The sequence below is a fragment of the Carex rostrata genome, chromosome 34, assembly GCF_964058835.1.
Source record: "Carex rostrata chromosome 34, lpCarRost1.2, whole genome shotgun sequence".
NCBI lineage: Eukaryota > Viridiplantae > Streptophyta > Magnoliopsida > Poales > Cyperaceae > Carex > Carex rostrata.
Window position 1 is genome coordinate 3,305,382 of NC_135951.1, and position 7,955 is coordinate 3,313,336.

At 30.7% G+C, this 7,955-nt stretch overlaps 1 long non-coding RNA gene across 2 annotated transcripts; it reads left to right on the forward strand.

The window, feature by feature from the left end:
• The first annotated feature begins 3,153 nt into the window (after positions 1-3,153).
• On the forward strand, positions 3,154-5,901 carry LOC144549146 (uncharacterized). Of its 2 annotated transcripts, XR_013509589.1 has the most exons (6): positions 3,154-3,341; positions 3,395-3,606; positions 4,279-4,391; positions 4,671-4,745; positions 5,211-5,250; positions 5,881-5,901. It is a non-coding gene; the product is annotated as an uncharacterized LOC144549146 (long non-coding RNA). The 2 variants fall into 2 exon arrangements; XR_013509588.1 differs by lacking the exons at positions 3,154-3,341; positions 3,395-3,606 and adding an exon at positions 3,746-4,196.
• Positions 5,902-7,955: the final 2,054 nt, after the last annotated feature.

Consider the following 7,955-nt stretch of genomic DNA (forward strand, 5'->3'; position numbering starts at 1 on the left):
GTGAAATTCCCTCATTAAAATGAAATTAATTACTGGCAAATTTCTTGAATTATATATACTCGTGACTTCGTAAATGTTAAATATTTCTTGAATTATATGGATGTGTAATATGTATGTTTCATTACTAGCTAATTAGTGATCTATTAAAAAAAAGAATAATTATACTAATCTCCTCACTCCTGTCCCCCCCTCCCTTTTTTCTCGCACTCTCTCTCTTCAGTATTAACTTCCTTAACAGCCATTTATCTCCGCATTAAATTAGACTGTCATTTAATAACAATATCTGTATTAATTATGCCGTCCTCTAATAACAATCTCCACATTAATTATACTGTCCTAAAATAACAATCCCTGCATTAATTATACTTTCCTTTAATAACAATTCTTGCTAACATAAAGTATTTATTCATGTAATATAAAATACTTATCCATATAACATAAATTATTTATCATTATATTTGAGAAGTATTTATCATTGATGTTTTACTAAAAGTTGCAGCTATATCTGAGAAGTATTTATCTATGTTGCATAAAATATTTATCATTATGTCTGAGAAGTATTTATTATTGATGTTTTACTGAAAGTTGCAATTATATCTGAGAAGTATTTATCCATGTAGCATAAAGTACTTATCCATGTAACATAAAGTATTTATCATTATGCTTGAGAAGTATTTATCATTGATATTTTACTAAAAGTTGCAGTTATGTCTAAGAAATATTTATCTATGTAACATAAAGTATTTATCCATATAACATCAAATATTTATCATTATGTCTGAGAAGTATATATTATTGATGTTTTGCTGAAAGTTGTAATTATGTTTGAGAAGTATTTAGAGTGAGTCTATGGTACTATGCATATTACGATTTGTTACCGTGCTACGGCTCTATATTCGAGTTTTCAAATCTTAACGGTCAATTCGAACCGTTCATCTTGTTCTCCATATTAATATGTGTTTGGAGACCAAATTTTACATTTTTTGAAATTTTTTTACTATTTTTTTAGATTTATTGAAAATCACTGTTTTTGGATGGTCCAGAATTTTCAGATCAAGTGATTTTCTAAATATCTAAAAAAATAGTAAAAAAATTTCAAAAAATGTAAATTTGATCTCCAAACACATATTAATATGGAGAACAAGATGAACGGTTCGGATCGACCGTTAGGATTTAAAAACTCGAATATAGAGCCGTAGCATGGTAGCAACCCGTGATATGTATAGTACCATAGACTCACTCAAGTATTTATCCATGTAACATAAAGTAATTCTCCATGTAGCATAAAGTATTTATCCATGTAACATAAAGTATTTATCATTATGTCTGAGAAGTATTTATCATTGGGTGAGGGGATTGTTTATTTAATGATCTCCAGTTGTGTGAGGACAATCCAAAAAAAAAGAAATTTTGTGCGGGTATAACTGACAAGTATTTATGAGGGGATTGTTTATTTAATGATCCCCAGTTGTGCGGGGACGATTCAAAAAAATAGAAAATTTTTTGCGGAGCCAATTGATGGATTGATTTATTATTTCATAAATAGAGATCATTGCATATGGATTAATACTTTGTAAATTCAAGATAAATACTTTGATGTTTCAAGTTAAATACTAACAATTTACGAAATGCTTATTAATGACTGAGCGTCCCCCCATGATATTTTTGACAGTTTGTACGGGATTTTTTGTGGAGATTGTTATCATGATCCTAAAAAAAAAACAAAGAAATCATACACGGTTATTGACAAACCGTGTATGAATTATAACATACACTATCTCTTATCTTTATATAAACTGTGTATGATTCATTATAATCATACACAGTTTTTTTTTTTTTTTTAGTAACCATGTATATAACTCTTGTTATTATATACTACTATGATCGTCTATAATCACCTGTGTCAACACCTTTTTTTTAGATCCGACTTGTGTTTTTTTTTTTTTTTTTTGTAAGAACTGTGTATGTAAATGTATATAGACAAGCATACAATGTATTGACACTTTCATACACAATGCACATAGATACAGTTGCGAAAACGTCTATAGCTGCCTTTTCTGTAGTGTATACTTTTAAGAGTTCTTATATTAAGAGATGGGCTAATGTACATTGTGAATTAAATAAAACTCACATTTTGCAATTTCAAGGTACAAATAACCGATTTGAACTATTCAACATTATATTCATATTAGAATGTGAGCGGAGATGAAATTTTATATTTTTCAGAATTTTGTACTATTTTTTTTTTTAAAAAAAGGTACAAAATTGTTATGTTTTATGGGGTGTCAAGTATCATTGACAGTCGGACCCCACTATTCCAAGCTGAATCATGTGAGTTTTTTTTATTTATTAAGAGGATTGTTAAGCCTGACGAAATTTAATTAGGTAGTGTTGTTGGAAAATGCATTGTTTGTTACCAAGCAAAGCTTTAAAAAAAATGTCTTGAAATTATTCTGTGTTGTTATCTTGTAGCGCTTTTCTCATTTTGTTGGTATGATAAACTTTCTCTTGATGTGAATTATGAGTAACATTTTTATAACATGAAAACAAAATCAGCAAGTAAGCTTTTTACATGCTTATCTCAGTATGTAGTATGTACAAGTGTTGTAAATAACGATATGCGCTCGTTGTCGGACAGATAGTGTACCGCCAAATGATTAATCGAGAATAATTGGTTATAATAAGAAATAATCGGTTGATTAATTGAAAAAAAAATCCGTAAGCGATTTGATTGCCACCAATAACTAATTATTAATTAATTAATCAGTCTAATTGGCTATTTTTTTACAACACTGGTGTATACTATGCTCAACCAAAATTTCTCTCTGTTCTCTTATTATTGCTAGCATCTTTGCCAGTGACCTGCTCCACATATTAACATTTCAGTGCAATCATCCAAAAATAATAAATAAAATAATTTTGTGCAATATATTTTACGGAATCTATTACCGCTATTATCAGTTAATTAGACATGATTTTATTTTGCTCATTTCAAAAATTGAGGATGATCTGTGCAACCAATAAAGATGTCTATTGCCTATCGGGTTCGGTTTATATTTAAACCGATTCAAATATTTGGTTCGGTTCGGTTAAATATTTTCTTAAACCAAATATAGTCAAGAAACAGAATGGACCCTCTGTTTGGCGATAAGGCCCAAAACTAGTGAACCCTTCTTCTTTCTCTCCATTTCCTTTCCTCTCTGAGACTGAGACTAGGGTTTCCTTCCTTGCTCCATCGTCTCTCTCTCTCTCTCTCTCTCTCTACAAAGGATCTAGGGTTTTGTTGGAGAGTCGGATCTTATATGGCGATGCAAGCGGGCATGGGTGTCTTCTTTCAGCTGGTAATCGAGTTGGATATCTCCTTTCTTTGATTTCATCATTATTTGTTCTGGAGGTGGTGGTTGCTTATAACAATATCTTATCTTAGTGGAAGAAGCTCTTTTTCTCCAATGGCAACTGTAGAGGTAAAGGAAGAATAAAAGGTGCATGTTTGGTTGCCTTGGGACTATGATTATGCAAAGGATATTCTTTCATGGGTGCTCAGCAATTTTTCAAAGGATGAAACTCAAATTGTTGCCACTTTCATCATCTCTACCAATTATCCAGGTTGCAATCATTTTCATTTTCAAACATTTTTCTAATTTCACGTAGGAGGATCAATCAGATATTGGGGTTGTGGGTTTATTAGGTACGCCTGCTTAGTGAGGGGCTTTGGAGCATAATTATGCTTCATAAAAAATAGAATAATTTGAAAATTTTGAAAAATTTGAAATTTTCTAATTTACCAGGCTAAATCCTCAATTCCGAAATTACCCATAAAATATTAATGTTAAATGGTTCCAATCCTTATCTTTATTCTTATTTGGTTCCAATCCTTCCCACACAAAATCCCTCAATTCTGAAATTTTCTATTTCATAAAAATTTGATTCTGAATTTTGGAAAGCTAAATCCCTAATTACCCATAAATTATTAATGTTAATTGGATCCAATCATTATCTTGATTCCTTTTCTGGTAGTAAATGGAAGCTTAATTATCTCATTGATAACCATTTTTATGTACCAGAAGAGTTCAAAAAATTAAATGTCATACTCATGCAATTGTTTCCATTCTGAAACATATTATAAACTCAATAGATGGAGGGAGATATGCAACAAAACTCTAGACAAACATCTCGCTCAGTGTGCAATACACAAGGTCAAAATTTATTCTAAATTAATTAACTTCAGAATGTTAACATACACTAACACATTGTGTGCACTGTTTCACTTGAATGCAGTTTAAAGCTGAGAAACTGGTACACGAGAAGGGTGATAGTCTTGTAAAAGGGATTTTAGAGCTGATTGACTCAAGGGTGATCAAGAATCTTGTAATGGAGTTTTCTCGACACAGGTATTAACATAAGATAGTCATGTAGATCTTGATTGTTTTTACTTTACATAATTAGAACTGTAAAAAATGAGTACACAGCTGAGGATAATTGCAGTACTATTCATCAAAGCATAATTAGGCTATATTTGTAGTTTTTTTGCAAATTTAGGGATCTTTGTACCAGACCATACCAACACCATTTAAGACTAGTATAATTTGACGATTGCAAATCCTGAGTAGCAAAAATTTTGGAACATGGAATATTTCCTGTATTGATTTCTGGCACCTTTTCAAATGCAGTGAACTTGTCATAGAGAAGGCAAATCCATCATGCATGATATGGTTTATTCAAAATGGAAATCTGTTCTAAAATAGGTACTATTAAGCTTTTGTAAGTCTCCCATGTGATTACATTGCCTTGGTTACTGGCAATTGGGAAAAACATTTGCTACTTCACTATTTGCCATATTAGGTTGGGTGATGCGGATTGGTGCTTTGAGTACAGTTAGGGGGCTGGATAATTTTAGATTCAGGTCAACTTTTCTGGATAAAATTTCTGCTCATTTTGGGTTGAGTTTAATTCTATCTTGATGCTTTTTAGATAGGATTTTGCTAGCCCTTCGGTTAACCGAGCTTTGGGTAATTTTGTACACATTATGAAAAGACAGAAACAAAAATGCATTCTGAATTGAAGAAATAGAGTTTTAATCCTTTTGGTTCTAGTTGAGTTCTTTGTATTTCGGGTTGGCTTGGTTATTGGATTACTTGAGTTCTGGTTGGTTATATCTAATTTTTAATAATCACATAAGCTTTGATGACGTCTATTTCTGGCTTCGTTAGGTATCCCAGATTAGATTTGACAGAGGCCACATCTGAAGAGGTACATCTTTCCACTTATTCTGATTTATAGATTCTTTCAGGGTTAAATATGTCTCTCTGTCTCATGCTTGAAGAAACTTACACAAAAATATCGAATGGAATATTATATTTACACAGCAGAAATTTTGTTAGTAAATATATTATTAGACGAAAATAATTGACAATTGGCGGAAATTCGAAGGGAGAAACTACATCAGAAAGAAATTGAAGAAATCCAAAAGAGAGAAAATGACAAGAATGAACTTCTTAAAAGGGAAAACGAACAACTTAAATTGGAGAACCAACAACTCAAAAATCAATTGAAAGGATTCTCATCTCTTGGATCTTCAACTTTTAATGAAGAACATGTACCATCACATTTTGTATGTCCAATAACGCAGGAATATATGTAGTTTCCCCCTTTATTTTCATGGTATTGCAACTAAGTGCAATCCCAAAAAAAAAAATGCAATAGAATTTTTTATTGCAGGGTAAAGTGAAATCCAATTAGAAAAAGAGAAAAAATGGAAACAAAAATGATTGAACACATTCCTGTTTCACAAGCTCTTAGTGTCCTCCTAATAAATCTTTGCAAGTTGCACCTGTTAAACTGCTTAAATTTACCATTTAATTTTCAAATATATAATTACAGGAAATCATGAAGAATCCATGCATAGCAGCAGATGGGTTTACATATGAAGCTGAGACAATCAAGAAATGGTTGAACAGTGGACATAACAAATTGCCTATGATCAATTTAGTGCTTCCTCATCACGATCTGATTCAAAATCATGTGCTTCGTTCTGCGATCCAAGAATGGCTTGACCAGCACTCATGTTTTGAAAGAAATAGGTTTATTTTCCAGGGGGGTACAGGTAAAAGTCTTGCGATTATAGGGGCACAGATTGTAGTTATGGCATCTTTTTTGTATCATTTCTTAAATTATCACTAAATTTACCTTGTGATTCTAAGGATTTGGAGGAGGCTGGTTCAGTGGAGACTATTTACGGTAATAACAGGTGGCCAAATGTTTGGAATAGATTGACATTTGACAGTGAGGCAAGAGAGACTGACAGAGAAGGCATGGGTTGAAAATTTTGTTAGGGTAAACAAGTATCAGTTGCTTTTGATTAGTGCTTATTGTATTTTGTAGCATGTGTGAGACCTTGGTTGTAGGTGTTTGCTTGATTGTATTTGAGTAGTTTTTAGGGGTTTGTTGGTCAATCCAGTACTGGAATAGGGCTGGTACCAGTGGTTCGTACCAGTTCGTACTAGTATGATTTGTAATGAAATCGGCGAGGTTTCCGTCCACATTTACTGCAATTAATATACCAGTAGAAATTTTTTTAATGAAATACATACCATGAAATGTGCTATAATTAATTTTTTTTTTATGATTTTTAATTTTTTTTATGAAATAAATGTATGAATACACTATGAATGAAGAGGAGTCAAATGCTTTCTTTTTTTTCTTCTTTTTCTTCTTTATCACGTCTCTATTTTTAAAAATATTAATAAATCAAAATTTAAATTAAAAATGTTAAAATAAAACAGTTAGATGTAATATGTTATTTTCTCTGTGGTCATAAAAAAATATCATATTTTCATTTTGTTTTTATGTGAATCAATAATTTGAAAAATCAATCATGTATAGATAAAATGATGTTGATTATATTTAATGATTTTATTTTTTGACTTTGTAGTTCTAAATTTTTAGTATTAAGTTCTTAAAAATGGAAACATGATGATGGCACAAAAAATGAAAGCATTTTAATGGGTATGAGTATGAAAATGCCTCCACACAACCCATACCGTACTCATTGACACCCCTAGAGCTATGGTACTTTACAAATTGCGGATTGATTCGTGCAATGAGTTTGTATTCTTTTTTTAAAATCTCAATAGTCGATATAAACTGATTAATATGATAATCATGTGAAAATATACTTAGAGATTAAATTTTATTTTATTTTTCATAATTTGTTTTATAAACACCCACAAAAAAGTTATCAGCTTTTGGAGTAAATTTAATTTCTTTTTTTATAAGTAAATGATAATGATAACAATATGGTGCTAAATTGAAATTTATATTCACTAAAAAGGTAATTCAACATTCTGATTTGATTCGGGGTTAAATATGGCTCTTTTGTCTCATGCTTGAAGAAACTTACACAGAAATACCGAATGGAATTATATTTACACAGCAAAATTTTTGTTAGTAAATATAATATCAGACCAAAAAAAATTAAGCAAATAAGAATTGATAAATTCAAAGTAAAGTAGAATTGGAGTTGCAGAGACGATGCTTATAATGAAGATTATATCTACTAACTATAGGAAATTTATGTTCAACAAATATTAAGAAACTCTAGACAAAATATACTTACAAAGTCAAGATTACATCTACTAACTAAACTAAATCAAAATAAAAAAAAATTTCAAGAAATAATCTTGTTGAGAATATTACACTGATTCACTTATCACCTGCGCATCATAATCAATTATATCTAATTAAATGAGGACCTGCTCTCTAATTGAATTCTCACCTTACCTACACTCAATACCACAATTACCATAACAAAGATAACTAGCAAAAGAATAAAAAAAAAATATATGCCGATGATTTGTTTTTTCCTCCACCTTAAATAATACAGTTAGGTATAAGAGTTATATAGTCACCAATGAGTTGATCAAATATGTTCAATCAACCCGAACGGATAGAATATA